Source organism: Aegilops tauschii, chromosome 7 (genome assembly GCF_002575655.3).
Source record: "Aegilops tauschii subsp. strangulata cultivar AL8/78 chromosome 7, Aet v6.0, whole genome shotgun sequence".
Lineage (NCBI taxonomy): Eukaryota > Viridiplantae > Streptophyta > Magnoliopsida > Poales > Poaceae > Aegilops > Aegilops tauschii.
In genome coordinates, this window is record NC_053041.3 from 582,874,411 (window position 1) to 582,893,496 (window position 19,086).

Genomic DNA, 19,086 nt, shown 5'->3' on the forward strand with positions numbered 1-19,086 from the left:
ATAAGTATATGTGAATGACATATTGTTGATCCGAAATGATGTAAAATTTCTGGAAAGCATAAAGGGTTGTTTGAAAGGAGTTTTTCAAAGGAAGACCTGGATAAAAGCTACTTACATATTGGGCATCAAGATCTATAGAGATAGATCAAGACGCCCGATGGTACTTTCAAAGAACGCACTCCTTGACATGATTTTGAAAGAGTTCAAAATAGATCAGCAAAGAAGGAGTTCTTGGCTGTGTTACAAGGTGTGAGTATTGAGTAAGACTCAAGACCTGACCACAGCAGAAGAGAGAGAAAGGACGAAGGTCGTCCCCTATGCTTTAGACGTAGGCTCTACAGTATGCTATGCTGTGTACCACACATGAAGTGTGCCTTGCCATGAGTTGGTCAAGGGGTACAATAGTGATCCGGGAATGGATCACATGACAGCGGTCGAACATATCCTTAGTACCTAGTGGACTAAGGAATTTTCTCGATTATGGAGGTGAAAAGGAGTTCGTCGTAAAGGGTTACGTCGATGCGAACTTTGACACTAATCCGGATGACTCTGAGTAGTAAACCGGATTCGTATAGTAGAGCAATTACTTGAAATGGCTCCAAATAGCGCGTGGTAGCATCCACAAGATGACATAGATATTCGTAAAGCACACACGGATCTGAAAGGTTCAGACCCGTTGACTAATAACCTCTCTCACAAGCATAACATGATCAAACCAGAACTCATTGAGTGTTAATCACATAGAGATGTGAACTAGATTGTTGACTCTAGTAAACTCTTGGGTGTTGGTCACATGGTGATGTGACCTGTCAGTGTTAATCACATGGCGATGTGAACTAGATTATTGACTCTAGTGCAAGTGGGAGACTGTTGGAAATATGCCCTAGAGGCAATAATAAATAGGTTATTATTATATTTCCTTGTTCATGATAATCGTTTATTATCCATGCTAGAATTGTATTGATAGGAAACTCAGATACATGTGTGGATACATAGACAACACCATGTCCCTAGTAAGCCTCTAGTTGACTAGCTCGTTGATCAATAGATGGTTACGGTTTCCTGACCATGGACATTGGATGTCGTTGATAACGGGATCACATCATTAGGAGAATGATGTGATGGACAAGACCCAATCCTAAGCCTAGCACAAGATCGTGTAGTTCGTTTGCTCAGAGCTTTTCTAATGTCAAGTATCACTTCCTTAGACCATGAGATTGTGCAACTCCCGGATACCGTAGGAATGCTTTGGGTGTGCCAAACGTCACAACGTAACTGGGTGGCTATAAAGGTGCACTACGGGTATCTCCGAAAGTGTCTGTTGGGTTGGCACGAATCGAGACTGGGATTTGTCACTCCGTGTAAACGGAGAGGTATCTCTGGGCCCACTCGGTAGGACATCATCATAATGTGCACAGTGTGACCAAGGAGTTGATCACGGGATGATGTGAGTTACGGAACGAGTAAAGAGACTTGCCGGTAACGAGATTGAACAAGGTATAGGGATACCGACGATCGAATCTCGGGCAAGTAACATACCGATGGACAAAGGGAATTGCATACGGGATTGATTGAATCCCCGACATCGTGGTTCATCCGATGAAATCATCGTGGAACATGTGGGAGCCAACATGGGTATCCAGATCCCGCTGTTGGTTATTGACCGGAGAACGTCTCGGTCATGTCTGCATGGTTCCCGAACCCGTAGGGTCTACACGCTTAAGGTTCGATGACGCTAGGGTTATAGGGAAAGTATATATGTGGTTACCGAATGTTGTTCGGAGTCCCGGATGAGATCCCGGACGTCACGAGGAGTTCCGGAATGGTCCGGAGGTAAAGATTTATATATGGAAAGTTGTTGTTCGGGTTCCGGGAAAAGTTCGGGTTTTTTCGGTATTGTACCGGGAAGCTTCCAGAAGGTTCCGGAGGATTCCGGAGGGGTCCGGAGGTCCGGAAAATGTTCCACCACGTCCAATACAGCAGCATGGGCTGTAAGGGGGCGCCCTAGCCTTAATGGGCCAGGGGCACCAGCCCCCCCAAGGCCCATGCGCATGGGAGAGGGGAAACCCTAAGGGGGAGGGCCTCCACTTGACTTGGGAGGCACTCCTCCCCCCTTTGGCCGCCCCCAAGCCCCATCTAGGGCTGGCCGCACCCCTTGAGGGGGGAAACCCTAGATGGGGGCGCAGCCCTCCCCTCCCCTATATATATTGAGGTTTTGGGGCTGCCATGGACATGAGAACGTCTCCTTTTTGGTGCTGCCCTACCCCTCTCCCTCCTCCTCCTCTCCCGCGGTGCTTGGCGAAGCCCTGCGGGATTGCCACGCTCCTCCACCACCACCATGCCGTCGTGTTGCTGCTGGATGGAGTCTTCCCCAACCTCTCCCTCTCTCCTTGCTGGATCAAGGCGTGGGAGACGTCACCGGGCTGCACGTGTGTTGAACGCGGAGGCACCGTTCTTTCGGTGCTTAGATCGGAATCAACCGCGATCTGAATCGCTACAAGTACGACTCCCTCATCCGCGTTCTTGCAACGCTTCCGCATCGCGATCTACAAGGGTATGTAGATGCACTCCCCTTCCCTTCGTTGCTAGTAAACTCCATAGATTGATCTTGGTGATGCGTAGAAAATTTTGAATTTCTGCTACGTTCCCCAACAATGCAATCATGCATGTACGCGCAAATTGAAAGCTTAATGAGTGATATTAAATAATGAGTTCCCCTAAAAAAAATATTAAATAATGAGTGTGATTTTTGTATCCTTTATATTCGACTAATAGATGGAAATGTGTATTTCATTAGGTGATTTGTTAATAATTTAGATTTTTGTTGCAAATAATAATATTTCACTTTTTCTGATCAACTACTCCAATTATTGAGGTCAATGTTGGAGTACGACTTTACCGAGTTAAAATATGTTGTTTGTAAGAGATTTTGTATTCTTTACCAATACATGGACACCATAGAGTAGCTCATTGAGGACGCCCTCACGCCTACCTCAAGTGAAATGTGTTTTTAAGTTATAAACATTTTCTTGTATTGGTATGGTTTAATGGATGGATGAGCTCATTGCCTTGGGATTGACCATGTTCAGATGCCTTACGACCTGTTAGACCGTTGGTGACGGTGAAAAAGAGGATAAACGTCGACAAATGGGGTGTCACGTTGAAATAGATGTTGTGGGCTGTGTGGGGAGGTGTTGGGAATGGGATTATGATTTTTTTTCCTAATGCAACGCACTGACATATTTGCTAGGACCCAACAAAATATTGTGATCCGCCGGAAAAACAATATTATTGGAAGCTAGGCGTTGATGGAGACGTTAAGGTCACACGGCCACCACAAGTTTGCATTGTTGTTTCTTTCCGTTGCAACATACGAGCCTTTTTGCTAGTATATATATATATAAAAGGCTGGACTATTCTGTTACGGGATATTCTGTCACCGCTCGGCCCTATAAGGCCCCCGACGCGCTCCTAACCTTCCGGCCGCCCCCAACCATCTCCAACCCCGGCGCATCCCAGCCCCAGCGCCCCCCTTCCCGGCGCCCCCAACCCCGGCGCGCCTCAGCCCCGGCGCCCCCAGCCCCGGCGACCCTAGCCCTGGCGCGCCTCAGCCCCGGTGACTCCCATCTCCGGCCTCCTCCCTCCGTCGCCGCCGCGCCTCTCGCTACCTCCCTCCGCCACCAACCCAGATCCCTCCGAGCACCGTGCGCCATCTCCTGCGATTCCCGCCACTGCCTGTTTCTAGCGCGGCTCTCCGCCTCCCAGCGACGACGAGGAAGATGACGGGGGAGCTGCCCGTCTTCACGCATGGCGCCCCTGGTCCTTGGATCCCCGCTCCCCTCCGGCGACCCTACTCGCTCGCCCGGCGCTCGCTCCGGTGACCAGCCGCGCGTCACACGATAGATCCCCAAGCTCCTTCACATTCAGCGCCGCCGCCACGCAACCTCATCTCCGTTTTCTCTTCATTACGACCTGTAGCCTGTAGGAGTTTCTTCAGCTGCGGTTCAACAAGAAAACCAGCGGCAGTCCATGCACCCGTTCTATCTCTTTCCTCTCTAATGCTCTTTATCTTACTAATTTGTTTTCTATTGGAACTGCAGCCCGAGGGAGGTTGGACGGACAGCATATTGGCGATGTTAACATCAGTTTGTTTATATTGAACTGATGATCGTGTATTAGTACTACTGAAGTCAAGCAATGAGGTCTAGTTTGTTGAAATTACATATTTGGCTCGGTTATAGTTTATTCCATTGCTTTTCTTTTTCCATGCATTACTACTGAACAGAACTGAAGCACTTCTATTTGAAAAATTACAAGGAGACTTCTGCAGCCTACTAGCGTGTTCTAGCTTGCCGCTGATGTGTATTCATGCCGATGAAGCTTGCTTGCCTAGCTGCTAGCCTGATTCTTGTTCTGTTATGGGCACCGTGGTTATTTGAACTTTAACTGCAGCTACTATTACAGTGTGTGTGTACATGACTGAAACTGTATGATGTGTGTGCCATGGTTACCTGAACTTCAATTCTAGCTACTATTCAAATCTAATACTAGCACGTACAAGACTGGACTCGTACTACTGCGTACTAGTGTGCCATTTTGCTTATTCTTTCCTTGGACTTTGCATGCGCTCTATTCTTTCAGAGATATGTTCAAAGCTAGTTCCTCAGAGGTGTATTCTTTCATAGATATGTTAAAGCTAATTCTTTATTCTTTCAGAGATATGTTGTTTTCATACTTTCAGCTCACACTGTAGCTTTTTTTTCAGTTCAATGGATTCCAAAAAGGAAAAAAATTATGGATGGGTGATGAATCAACTTCCTGTACTGTTGTGCCATTAGCATTGGACGACCCCGACCACTGGCACCACTGCTTCCCTACCTCCTGCTTGCATCGCCATCTCCCGGTGGGGCTCTGCCGCCGGAGCACCCTGGCCGTTCACAGCCACCACTCCAGGCCGTTCAACGCCACCACCCCAGGCCGTTCATTGCCAGCAGCACCCTGGATCCCACCCCTCACCCTAGGAGTTTCAGTTATCGAGTGAGTTTCTGTCCAACTTGAGCTTTCAGTACAACTTGAGCTCCCTGAGATGATCATACAATTAACTTCAAAATTACTACATGGTCCATGTATTTTACAGCAAGTCCATGTAGTACTACATGCGAAGTACAAAAATTACTGCTAGTGAGAGTTCATTTAAATCCTGGTCAGTTCATCTCCTCAAAACATATTTACTTCTGCTCTGCTCTGATCTTTCAACTGAATTGTTGATGCTGCATCCTCTCTCTCATGATGTGATGTTGTTGCTCTCTCATAGCTAAAACATGGTCCCATAAACATCCTATAGCTGACCACAATCTGTAATTCTTAAACTACATGTTGTCCTGGTCCTTGAGCTGCTATCGCTCCACTGCCGTGTACAGGAAGTTCAACGCTGCAACTACAGGCCGTTCAATCTCTCCGTCGTGGACACGCCCCTCCACCTCCTTCTGGTTGCTAGTCATCCCGGTGTGGCCAGGCCGCTGGGTTCGCCGCTGCTGCGATCAGCAGTCCAACCCGGCCGCCCCAGGCCGTTCACCGTCGCAGCTCCCTGGCCGACTGTGTCGAGCCACCTTCCGCCTGCACCTTGGGCTCCCGTATGCGTCCCCTACCCCAGCAGGTGCACACGTCCCGGCCCACCGTTCCCTGTGTTGTTCTTTTGACCTTGAACTATATAGGATACAACTTTTATTTGATTTTCAGTTCACCTTTTCCGTTCTTTTCAGTTCATAAACTTTAATGTATTGATGAAATCCTGAAATATCATATGTGCACTCTACGTAATTGTTTTTATGCCTACGAACAATTCTTCACTTGTGCTGTTATGCATCAGTTTTGGTCACCAAAAAAGTGGAGGTTTAGATATGACAAAATGGATTAGAGCGCCATGTCCTCACCCAGAAGTATGAAAAAATCATTGCTTTCAGTTCTAGTAAATTGTTTTTTTTAAATGGACTGCTGATTCTTTCTGTAATGGGCTTTATATATTATCTTTCCTATGTCTTACTGTACGAAAATATGGTGGCCTTCAGCAAGTAATCTTTCTCTAACGGGCATCCTATGCCTGCGCCACCGAGAGCCTGATCCTACTTGCTGCGTGCTCACGGCAACCACAAGCATCGTAAGAAAAAGGCTCGTTGAGCTGCACTTGTTTGTACTGTCGCTCTTCCTCTGCTCCTCAAGCGCCACTGCTGTCTCGTGCTGACCTCGACGCACCGACCGTCCTCCAGGCTGCTGCTGGTTCGTGCTACATAAACAAACAGAGTTAAAGAACATAGATGAGAGGAATTCAGTTCAGGAAGATTAAAGGGTAATGTTTAGAGATGAGGCTGAGGGATCTGGTTCAACTCCCATCACCCTTGTTTGATTTTATGACTACTTGATCGATTACTAGAAGTTCAAAACAAGATGTAGAAATTCATTTTTCCTGTGTATATAAGTTGTAGAAGTTGATGCTTAATGTTCTAGTTCGTGCTCCTCTGCAGGTTAACCTCCTGGGATACACGAAGTTTCAGTTCGTCGAGAGGCTTCCTGGAGCTTCAAAACATTTCACTTCACCTTTTTAGGCTTTTTCAGTACATCTTACAAAGTGTGTTTCCTTTCATCATTTTTGTCTACTTAAAAGAAGTGTAGAAACTTGAGGAAATACCCCCAAAATCATGTGTGCCCTCAGCACTCTTCTACGTGCTTGTTCTAATGCTTATGAGAATTATTCTTCAAGGTCATAATTTGGAACTAGATAACTTTTCATAGATGATTGTACTGAAGCTAGGTGTTTAACAGAATTATTTCTCATAAGTTCGCAAATCACCTATTGGTTTGGGTTACATCTCATCCACATCTTCACGAAAAAAGTTGGAACTTGCATCTATATTTATGTTCCGGTTACCTTCGGTTAATTGTACTGAATTTGGCTAATTGTAGCTTATTAGTACTAAACTTTTGTGCATGTGCTACCTTTTGTAAAGTTCATCTTGTCTAGTATATATTACTGCTGTCGTTGATTGCAGATTTTGTTTTTGGGAATTCCACCGTTGATCCCAAGCTCCACGGGCATTTCATGCATTCGCTGGTCTGTGTGTGCAATTATTCTATTATGGAGATGTCAGTTCATTACAGCGCTACTCCGGCTTTTTTCTCCTACAACAAGACTTGCGTATGGCTACAGGTTCATATCAAGGAAGTTTAGAAAAATTGCAGCGCCTTTCAGTTCATTGTATGAAAAAAGCAAAGTTCATCTTGTCTAGTAGAGGTTGCTGCTGGTGTCCGTTCATTGTCGATTTCGTTTTGGGAAATTTCCAAAACTTACTGCTGAGAACGGATGCAGTTTGATCTTGCGCAAGTTGGAAATTCCCTGATGCTGAGTGTGTCAGTACAACCCTACGTCACACAGGGAACAGTGTGTGTACATTTTTGGATTTAATTTTGGAAGGTTCGCACATCCATATTAGAGAGATTCATCGGACATAATTTTGTAAGTTCAGAAAAAGCAATTGCTCAGTACATCACAGCAGCTCTTCAATGCAAAAAGGATGGCTCTTCTCAAGTCAGCAGCTAACTGAACTGGGTAAGTTTTCAGAAATTCATTCTAGTGTCCAACGTTGGTGAAATTCTGATTAAGACTTTTGTCCATTCCAGCAACTTCAGGGTAGCTCAGTCAAATATGGCAGCTGTGCAGTAAACAACTTCAGCTGAGAAATCAGCAAGGTCTAATGCATACTGTCTTCTATAACTCATTTCACTTCATGGTTTCTTCACATGTTTGTTGTTTCCTAATTATCCTAATTCCTAAATGTTCTACTCAACTTCAGCGCCATGCTCAGTCCAACCCCGTGGTTTCAGGGTGGCCGAGTTCGTCGCGACCATCAGTTTGGAGACCTGCGTCACTGCCCGTGTCGCTACCATGGCCACCTGCATCACTGCGTGCTCCGTCAACAGCCTCCTGCACAAGGAAAAGCAACCGGAGTAGAGGCTTTTGAGATGCTCTGTTCTAGCGAGGTGGCTGATTATGTTTGTCAGTTTGTAATACTTTGGCCGCAGTTTACTTATGTATCTTTTTCTGGCCGGAGCACGACCAGAGCTTATGTCAGTATGAACTTTGATTGTGATGGTACTACAAACTCTATAATTACTTACCTTTTATACAATCCACTTGGATTGTGCCCCTATTACCAACTGTGGTACAAAAATGCACTGTGCTCACCATTTTATTTTAGTTCATCAGTTTGTAATACTTTAAAGAGAGGAGGTAAAAGTGAACCATTTGGTTTTGTATTATAAAAAGTGTTAATGTGAGAAACTTCAAAAACATCTTGTTTAATAAGTTCTGCTTGTTCTGTGTATAGTATTTATTCAGCTAAAGAAGGTATGGTTCATACATTCTGGTCGATCTTGTTGTAATCGTCCTTGTTTTTGTGTGTTTCCTGATGCAAGTTTTGTGGTCAGTCCAGATGGGAGAAGGTGATCCGTCCAAAGTGTAATTTTGTGACGTTGACGTCCAAGTTCTATAACTGATCCGTACAAACAAAAACGGTGGTCCGTTCTACAAAGGAAAATTGGTTTAGTTAAAAATATTGATCAGTACAAGTTAAAAACAGTGGTCCGTTCGGAATAAAAGAAATGACAGAAATTCAAATTGTAAAAGTTCAAGCAAAAGGAAACCCCATGTAATTCAAATGGTAAAAGTACAAGTCATAAAATAAGAGAAGTCCAGAACATCGTTGTAAAAAATGTTTAGTTAAAAAAAGAATAAAAAACATTTTCTTTTTGAAAAAAAAATATCATTCAGTTCGATGATATAAACCATGCAAGTACAGGGCCGACGATACAATAACATTCAGTTCAACAATATAAACCATGCAAGTTCAGGGCTAGGATACAGTAAATCGTTGAAAATTTACGAGAAAAATATTACCCAAAAAACAGAGCAAAGTCTAGTTAGTGAAAGCACACTTAATACAAACCCATGCAAGCATCAGTACAAGTACCTTTTTTTGGAACCATTTAAAATTACTCTACAAAAAATAGCTCAGTACAAACATACACATATCAGATTACTCTGTTTTTCAGACGAGAAAACAGCAGGATTCGTCATGCCGTATTCAAGATTACTATTAAACGGTTGCGAAGTAGAGAAAACGTCCAACATAACTAAGTTTCGCATTTTTGATAGCTATCCAACAGTATATTATTTGCCCCATTTTGACAAACTTCTTAAAAAAATCGCATTCAAAATCAATTTTAACCGTATTTGAATTCGTATTTAAACCGTAAGGAATTAGAAAAAACTTTATATACGCAAAAGTTGCGCATTTTCCATAGCTTTCCAACGTCGTATCATTTGCGTCAATCCGAAAAACCATTTGCAAAAAAAGTGAAAAAACATTTCGCCCAGAATTTAACTGTTTTTCAAATTACTTTTAAATCATATAAATTTTGAAAAAATAGTAGATATATGGAAGATGCGGATTTTCACAAGCTTTCCAACGCCATCTCATTTGCTCAATTCCGACAAACCATTTGAAAATTAAGTCCAAAATACGATTCGCGTTTTCGGTTTTGAAAAAAATGGTTTTTTCAAAACTTCTCTTAAATCATAATTATTTTGCAATTTTTTTATAAGATTGTAATGTGGATGTCAAGAGCTTTCCAACGATATATTACACGCCCCGTTTCGACAAAAAAAATTGCAAAAAAATTTGAACTAAAGAAGATGATTTTTAACAGCAACAGAAGCATCAGTTCAACTGCTCGAATTTCATCAGTTCAACCGCTTGAATTCATCAGTTCAAGTAGGGTAACCGAATAATATTCTGTTACGCGTAACAAAATAGCCCAGATGTAGTATATATATATGGGTCTTTTACATCTGTGTCCCTAACTCGAACCCACTACTCACATTTGGCCCTATTTCGAAAGCTTGCTAAAAAATGCCCCTTCGCCGTTAGGTGCCCTTTATAGAAATGCCCTTCCGTGCCGTTTCCATCAGGTCAAAGGCCTTTGACCGTCTACCGGACGTTTCCTGGACATTTTATCCCTGCCTCCAAGTGTCGCTTACATGTGGGGCCCACTCAAAGAAAAAATAAAAAGAAAAAACATTTTCTCTCACCCCCTCTCTCTCACTTACAGATGGGCCCAACTAATAAAATGAAAAATAAAACTTGATATGGGTCAGTTATTGTTCTATTATTTTCTGAAACGTTATTTACTGATTTATTTGAGGGCTGGACCCACTAGTTAGCTTTTGTAAAACGAGTGTAATTAGAACTAATAGTAGTTTAGGATAATCTGGGATTAGGCTAACTAAAAACACGCCGGCACCAGCACACGAAGACACGACGACGATGTACGGGAAGACGCCGGAGTAGTCGAGTGGCTGCAAGATCGGGCTTGTGAGGGTGCGGAGAGAAGCTTCAGTGGCCTGAGGTGGCCAGAGAATGTGGGGTGCCGGGGAGGATGGGAAGTTGCAAGCTGGAGCGGCGGCGACGGGGGGTGCTCGCGCGGCAGAGCTGCTAAGGGAAGCGAGGATAATCGGGAGCAGGCGGAGGATGTTCAGGAGGAGATTTCGAAACTCAAGAACCCGAGGTAAGGCGGCAGTGCTCAATGGTGGAGGAGATCAAGCGGTAGCGGCGTGACACCGGAGCTGGGGAAGACGAGGAAGGATCCGTCACTATGGGGCGTTTCAATCCAATTAATTGCACAGGAAGATGAATCGGAGAGCGGTCGGACTATTAGACATTTTATTGGAGCTCTGCACTGTCGCTGGTTGTGCGTGCGCGTCAACGCCGACGATAGTTGCTTTGCTATTCCTTGGCAAGAGAGAGAGGGAGAGGGCGGCGGAGCGCGGCGAGCTGGTGACCGGGCACGGTGAGCTGGTGGAGGAGCATGGCGAGCCAGCTCCAGTGGCGGCGCGAGGACCGGTCTGTCGGCCGTCGCATGTAGTTCGCCAGAGATGAGAGAGACCGCGAGGTCGGGAGACAGAGAGATAGCTTTTTTCTTTTCTTTATTTTTTGCTAGGCCCCACATGTAAGTTAGAGAGAGATGTGGGAGAGAGGTTTTCTTTTTCCTTTTCTGGGCCCATATGTAAGTGAGAGAGAGAGGGGTGAGAGAAAGTGTTTTTATTTTTAGTTTTTATTTGCAAAACCACCAACATTTTTTGAATCCGCAAGCTTTTTATGATTTTCTAAACATTTTTGAATTCACATATATTTTTTTATCAAACTTATTTTTTTGAAAAATCGAAACTTTTAGAATATTAAAATCCGGAATTAATTTAAAGAAGAAAGAAGAAAGAAAACAAAATGAGAAAAGAAAAGACAAAAAGGTAAAATGAAAAAAACAGGGGAGTGAAGCCTCGCACATGGGCCGGCCATAAACGCATACGCTGTTTGTCTCACGGCTAAAGGAAGGACCGGCCAACCACTACGCTGTTTGTCATTCTGTGGCCTCTACTCGTCGCGCCCCTATAAAACAACGAAGGAGGCGTCGATTTTTGTTCCGAAAAATTGAACCGTTTTTTCACTTACGAGTGGCATTGGTGGGTAATTTTAACCAATTTAGAGGGCAATTTTAATGACGGACGACCAGAAGCGATAGCCGCTTTATATATATATATATATATATATATATATATATATATATATATATATATATATATATAAAATAATAGAACTTGCTATCGCAGGAATATGAGATTATGCCCAGTATAATTTTTCACAATATATCAATATAATTTTTTACAATATACTTACGAGATAGTGTCAGAATCAAGATGAATTTATTTGCTCAGATTTTTGACATTTTCAGATTAGTAGTAGGTTTTAACACAATCATAATAAAGTTGTACTCCGCCGCCTCCCCCCAAACGCCATGATTCACACCGACTTTATCTAACAATTCCTAACCTTGATCAACCGAAGCAAGACTTAATTTTCTTTTACATTCATCATCTAGTCCTCCAAAATGAAAATTTAACACCATTCATGATGACAAATTATGATGAGAACAATTATCAAGTAGAGAGTTGTACCTTTGATAAGCCTCGACAAGACTTTCACCTAATTTTTTTTGAAGTTCACGATCATGCACCTCGCTCTATAAGTCTTCTTTTGTGAGTAAAAGCGAGCCAAGCATCGGAAATTCAATTCGGCTCTCGGGAGCACGTGCTCCCGGGCCCAAAAATAATTTTTGAAATGTCAAAAAAATCAAAACAAAATTTTTATGTGTTGTTAGTCACATCCAAATGCTACATGCAAATTTTGAGGCAAAAAGGTTAAGCATTTTGGCATGTGCAAACAAAAACACACCAAATGTCACCCCAAATTTGTTCTCCCAAGTGGCTCATCATTCTTAAATCTTTTCTTCTCTCGGGTGGCTCGTCATTTCTTCTCCCAAGTGGCTCATCATTCTTAAATCTTTCCCAAGATCATTTCATTCTTATTCTAGCCAAACCCTAAAATTCTTTTTCTCAGGAATATTCCTTTTTCTATTAAAGGAATAACCTTGTTTGCCCTAGGTTGTGAAGCATCCTATATCTCTGTCTGCCACAAAACTCCCAATAAATTCTCATAATTCATTTGGGTCATATATTGCTCAAATATGCCCAAATATTTCCTTGCGAAGTTCAAAAATAATTCTTCAATATTTATTCTTCATTTCTGTACAGTGTGGTTTTTTGTGAAATAAGTGTCATTTATCTTATCTTGTTTGCTCCCAAACTCTTTGGGCATGCTTTTACATCCAAATCATTGCCTCATGCCAAAATTCAACTTCATTTGCCTAGTGAATCTTCCTCGGCAATTTTTCAAAGTTTCTATCAGACAGAAGCCATTGTAAAGGAAGTACTATCTAGGAGTACCCAAATGAGTTGAAAATTTGCACACTTTTTAATGTGCTAATATTATCACACTCCACCAATTTTCAGCTCCATCCAATCATCTATGTGAGCACATGATCAAATCTTTGCTTCTATCAATATTTTCAGGTTGTGAAGCAAGTATATTTTATATTGCTTCATTTTGGCTAAAAATTTACCAGAGCATTCTCATGACCATAAAACCTCTCTCCATCAATTTTTGGATCAATTCATCAAGCCCATATTTCTCTAGAATTTTCTCAAGTTTCTGGGCAGAGAGGATAGCTGTGAAGGAAGTACCATTTTGGCAAGTCCATTTGATATGAATTTTTTACAGCATCATTATATGTCCAAATCATCAAGCCTTGCCAAATTTTATCTCAAGTGGCTACACTATGTGAGCGCCCCTTCATGATCAAGTTTCTAGACCAATTATGTTGTTACAAAGCAACTATGTTGTTTTGTGGTCCACTTCTCTTCCAAATTAACAGGATTATAGTCCTTGCTAAGCTAATCACCTCAGGCATCAAGTTTGGCCCCCAGCTCTTTCCTGTTGATCACTAGTGCGCAGCCAAGTTTGCTACGACAAACTTTCATCAATGCCTCTCTTCGTTACAGAGCCTCTACTCTCGATATTTCACTATACACAGCCCCACTGATGCAGAGTCAACACCACAGACAAGGTTTGCCAGCCCCTACTGTCCTCCCCGTGATATGTTGCATGGTGACCGTGTTGGATTTTGCCTACGCATGCGCTCTGCTCTCTGTGGTCGTGTCTAGAGCGTTGTTTTTTGCTTCGGGTCCCTCTCCTCTCGTCTTTCCTTCACGCCCGTGCATGTCTAGGAGGATCCCCTCGTCGTCGCCTTCAACCTGGACCCCTCTCCCCCTCCGCCAGCTTCCTCGTCGGCACTCGCCGCCACGCACCCACGGGAGAACAGCGACCGACATGGCTCTATTCGCGCTCGGCTTCTTCCTCCCTGTGCCCCTTGGCCTCCCGTCACCTACACCGAGCTCGCGTGCGTGCCCACGTGTCCGTGGCTCCGGCCACACGTCTAAGGTGACGCCAGCGCAACACCTCGTCCCCCAGCTATTTATAGCCAGCCCCGAGGCCTCTCGACCGCGCCAACCACTCCCTCTCGCTCCCAGCATCCACCCCGACCTCTCAATCCATCGCTAGAGTCCCTCCTCGTATCGGTTGGCCGCCGTGGCCGCCGCCTCTGTTCGCTCAAATTCCGACGAGCCGCGTCTTCTCTCTCGGTTCCACCACCACCAGAGACCTCCAACACCACCCCGGAGACACCCCAGCACCTCTCCTCCTCCTCTGGCGACTCGTGCACCGCGCCCCACTCCGGCGGTAGCCGCCGTCCGCCGCGGTTGCTGTTCCGCTCAACTCCGAGCTCCCCGGCGGCTGCGTCACCCAGGGTCGGGACCGCCTCGCTCTAATGATTCCGCCGGTAGGCCGGGCTCCACCTACGGTGGCCCGTGTCGCCGGCAAATGCCGTCGGGGCCGGCCCTGCCTTCGGCCTGGTGCGAGCGATGGAGGAAGGAGACGCTTACCTGGCTAGGCGAGCCCCCCTCTCCTCTCGACCCCACATGTCGGCCTCAAGGCGTTGACCCCCCCCGCCGCCACGTCATTTAAGTGGACAGGTACCCACGTAAATGCGTTTTCCAGGTTTGAAAGCGTACTTTAGTGTTTCTTTAGACCAAAATACGTTTTCACTGCTCTGAAGGCGTATTCTCTGAAAGGCGCTTTCTCTTTTCCAGCCTCCGTCCGAACCCTCTATATTGCAAACGTTCATCGGTTAAGAGCAGAAAAGCACATAATCTGTTGATTTTTCTGTCTAAAGAACGAATGGCCACAACTCTTCACCCGTAGCTCCAAATGAGGTGATTCCAAAGCCCATTTCTTCGTATCGTTAAGCCCGTTCTGATGGGATCATTTTCACCATGTGACAACATTCTGAAAATTACCATTATGCCCTTTCCCTTATTTATCCCCATCCAAGAGAGAATGTTTTCCGGTGATCCTTTCCGCGAGCTTCTCACACTTCCTCCCGGTGAAACCATCCACCCCAGGCAAGCCACACCCTCCATTTGCATGATTACAATGCAGTGACATGGTTTACTTATTTAAACTTGCTTAAAATTTTCATTGGCTACATTTGACTTGTTCATGGCATTTTCTCAGAGTGATATTCTGATCTTGCTATTGCCATAATGTTGCTTGGAGTTCCAGGACTAATATTTTGCAGCTTATGAGGATGACATGTGCCATTGGATTGTTAGTGGCTTATTTTTTTTATGATGATAGTATTTGATATCATGCTTTGGAGTATTACTTTGGATATGAAGTCATCATGTTGGATTATGGTTAGCTAGCTTACTCTTGTTATTGTATTAGTAGTATCTTGGTACTTGGATTCATTATGATAGTAGTGCTATGCTACCCTCGGAGTATTAGGTTATGACTACATTATCATCTGGATTATTTGTTAGATATTGCCATGACTTGGATTACATGTTGGTAGATGATATCAGAGTATCAGTATCGCAGATATATTTTGGGGACAAATTCCGTCATTTCGTTGGTCAGGTGCCACCGAACCGGGCTTTTCTAGTGCAACCACATTTGCCTCTATGGGAAGGCCCTAATGCGGTCTATTGTTATGCCTCTCGCCGGTGCCTCCAACTAGGGAAGGTTAGATGCGCGCGCTGCCCTGGCCCGGTAGGCGGCAATAACCTTGCGTGCCCGGGTTGTTTGAGCGCTCTTGTCCCCGTTTGGGACTTTTTGTTTTGCCACGACGGTGGCCATTGGATGTCACGAGGTGGCATCAGGGCCACCCAGGACTGATCCCAGAGGGGAGTTGGTCGGAGTGGCCGGGAGAGTGTCATGGCAGTAGATCAGTTTTGTCGGAACGCCATTGGTCCACCCGAATGGGTGTTGGAAATATGCCCTAGAGGCAATAATAAATGGTTATTATTATATTTCTTTGTTCATGGTAATTGTCTATTTTTCATGCTATAATTGTATTGTCCGGAAATCGTAATACATGTGTGAATACATAGACCACAACGTGTCCCTAGTAAGCCTCTAGTTGACTAGCTCGTTGATCAACAGATAGTCATGGTTTCCTGACTATGGACATTGGATGTCGTTGATAACGGGATCACATCATTAGGAGAATGATGTGATGGACAAAGACCCAATCCTAAGCATAGCATAAAAGATCGTGTAGTTTCGTTTGCTAGAGCTTTTCCAATGTCAAGTGTCTTTTCCTTAGACCATGAGATCGTGCAACTCCCGGATACCGTAGGAGTGCTTTGGGTGTGCCAAACGTCACAACGTAACTGGGTGACTATAAAGGTGCACTACGGGTATCTCCGAAAGTGTCTGTTGGGTTGGCACGGATCGAGACTGGGATTTGTCACTCCGTATGACGGAGAGGTATCTCTGGGCCCACTCGGTAATGCATCATCATAATGAGCTCTATGTGACTAAGGCGTTAGTCAAGGGATCATGCATTGCGGTACGAGTAAAGAGACTTGCCGGTAACGAGATTGAACAAGGTATTGGGATACCGACGATCGAATCTCGGGCAAGTAACATACCGTTTAACAAAGGGAATTGTATACGGGATTGATTGAATCCTCGACACCGTGGTTCATCCGATGAGATCATTGTGGAACATGTGGGAGCCAACATGGGTATCCAGATCCCGCTGTTGGTTATTGACCGAAGAGGCGTCTCGGTCATGTCTGCATGTCTCCCGAACCCGTAGGGTCTACACACTTAAGGTTCGGTGACGCTAGGGTTGTAGAGATATGTGTATGCGGAAACCCGAAAGTTGTTCGGAGTCCCGGATGAGATCCCGGACATCACGAGAGGTTCCGGAATGGTCCGGAGGTGAAGAATTATATATAGGAAGTCAAGTTTCGGCCACCGGGAAAGTTTCAGGGGTTACCGGTATTGTACCGGGACCACCGGAAGGGTCCCGGGGGTCCACCGGGTGGGGCCACCTATCCCGGAGGGCCCCATGGGCTGAAGTGGGAAGGGAACCAGCCCCTAGTGGGCTGGGTGCCCCCCATGGGCCTCCCCCCTGCGCCTAGGGTTGGAAACCCTAGGGGGGGGGGCGCCCCACTTGCCTTGGGGGGCAAGCCACCCCCCTTGGCCGCCGCCCCCCCTCCAGATGGATCTTGGCCGGCGCCCCCCCTCCCAGGGGGCCTATATAAAGGGGGGGGGAGGGAGGGCAGCAACATCTCAGCCTTGGGCGCCTCCCTCCTCCCCTGCAACACCTCTCCCTCTCGCAGAAGCTCGGCAAAGCCCTGCCGAGACCCGCTACATCCACCACCACGCCGTCGTGCTGCTGGATCTCCATCAACCTCTCCTTCCCCCTTGCTGGATCAAGAAGGAGGAGACGTCGCTGCACCGTACGTGTGTTGAACGCGGAGGTGCCGTCCGTTCGGCACTCGGTCATCGGTGATTTGGATCACGGCGAGTACGACTCCGTCATCCACGTTCATTGGAACGCTTCCGCTCGCGATCTACAAGGGTATGTAGATGCACTCCTTTCCCCTTGTTGCTAGTATACTCCATAGATGCATCTTGGTGAGCGTAGGAAAATTTTAAATTATGCTACGTAACCCAACAGTGGCATCATGAGCCAGGCCTATGCGTAGTTACTATGCACGAGTAGAACACAAAGCAGTTGTGGGCGTTGAGTTTGCCAATTCTTCTTGCCGCTACTAGTCGTATCTTGTTTCGGCGGCATTGTAGGATGAAGCGGCCCGGACCGACCTTACACGTACGCTTACGTGAGACAGGTTCCACCGAATTACATGCACTAGTTGCATAAGGTGGCTAGCGGGTGTCTGTCTCTCCTACTTTAGTCGAAACGGATTCGATGAAAAGGGTCCTTATGAAGGGTAAATAGAAATTGGCAAATCACGTTGTGGTCATACGTAGGTAAGAAACGTTCTTGCTAGAAACCTACAAACCACGTAAAAACTTGCAACAACAATTAGAGGACGTCTAACTTGTTTTTGCAGCAAGTGCTATGTGATGTGATATGGCCAGAAGATGTGATGAATGATATATGTGATGTATGAGATTGATCATATTCTTGTAATAGGAATCACGACTTGCATGTCGATGAGTATGACAACCGGCAGGAGCCATAGGAGTTGTCTTTATTATTTTGCATGACCTGCGTGTCATTGAATAACGCCATGTAATTTACTTTACTTTGTTGCTAAACGCGTTAGCCATAGAAGTAGAAGTAATCGTTGGCGTGACGACTTCATGAAGACACAATGATGGAGATCATGATGATGGAGATCATGGTGTCATGCCGGTGACGAAGATGATCATGGTGCCCCGAAGATGGAGATCAAAGGAGCATAATGATATTGGCCATATCATGTCACTATTTGATTGCATGTGATGTTTATCATGTTTTTGCATCTTATTTGCTTAGAACGACGGTAGTAAGTAAGATGATCCCTTATAATAATTTTAAGAAAGTGTTCACCCTAACTGTGCACCGTTGCGAAGGTTCGTTGTTTCGAAGCACCACGTGATGATCGGGTGTGATAGATTCTAACGTTCGAATACAACGGGTGTTGACGAGCCTAGCATGTACAGACATGGCCTCAGAACACATGCAATACACTTAGGTTGACTTGACGAGCCTAGCATGTACAGACATGGCCTCGGAACACGGAGGACCGAAAGGTCGTGCATGAGTCGTATAGAAGATACGATCAACATGGAGATGTTCACCGATCTTGACTAGTCCGTCTCACGTGATGATCGGACACGGCCTAGTTAAACTCGGATCATGTTTCACTTAGATGACTAGAGGGATGTCTATCTGAGTGGGAGTTCATTAAATAATTTGATTAGATGAACTTAATTATCATGAACTTAGTCTAAAATCTTTACACTATGTCTTGTAGATCAAATGGCCAACGTTGTCCTCAATTTCAACGCGTTCCTAGAGAAAACCAAGCCGAAAGATGATGGCAGCAACTATACGGACTGGGTCCGGAACCTGAGGATCATCCTCATAGTAGCCAAGAAAGATTATGTCCTAGAAGCACCGCTAGGTGAAGCACCAATCCCACAAAACCAAGACGTTATGAACGCTTGGCAGCAGCGTGCTGATGATTACTCCCTCGTTCAGTGCGGCATGCTTTAC

General features: G+C 45.1%; 1 long non-coding RNA gene across 10 annotated transcripts; it reads left to right on the plus strand.

Moving 5' to 3' along the window:
- Nucleotides 1-3,486: 3,486 nt before the first annotated feature.
- Nucleotides 3,487-8,359, plus strand: LOC109778952 (uncharacterized). 10 transcript variants are annotated; one of them, XR_005762497.2, is made up of 8 exons: nt 3,487-4,202; nt 4,766-5,037; nt 5,138-5,203; nt 5,421-5,656; nt 6,069-6,157; nt 6,267-6,346; nt 6,522-7,603; nt 7,675-8,359. It is a non-coding gene; the product is annotated as an uncharacterized lncRNA (long non-coding RNA). The 10 variants fall into 10 exon arrangements; XR_002236716.3 differs by having other exon boundaries at nt 3,489-4,202; nt 5,421-6,346; nt 7,675-7,743; nt 7,848-8,359; XR_002236717.3 differs by having other exon boundaries at nt 3,489-4,202; nt 5,421-6,346; nt 7,675-7,743; nt 7,879-8,359.
- Nucleotides 8,360-19,086: the final 10,727 nt, after the last annotated feature.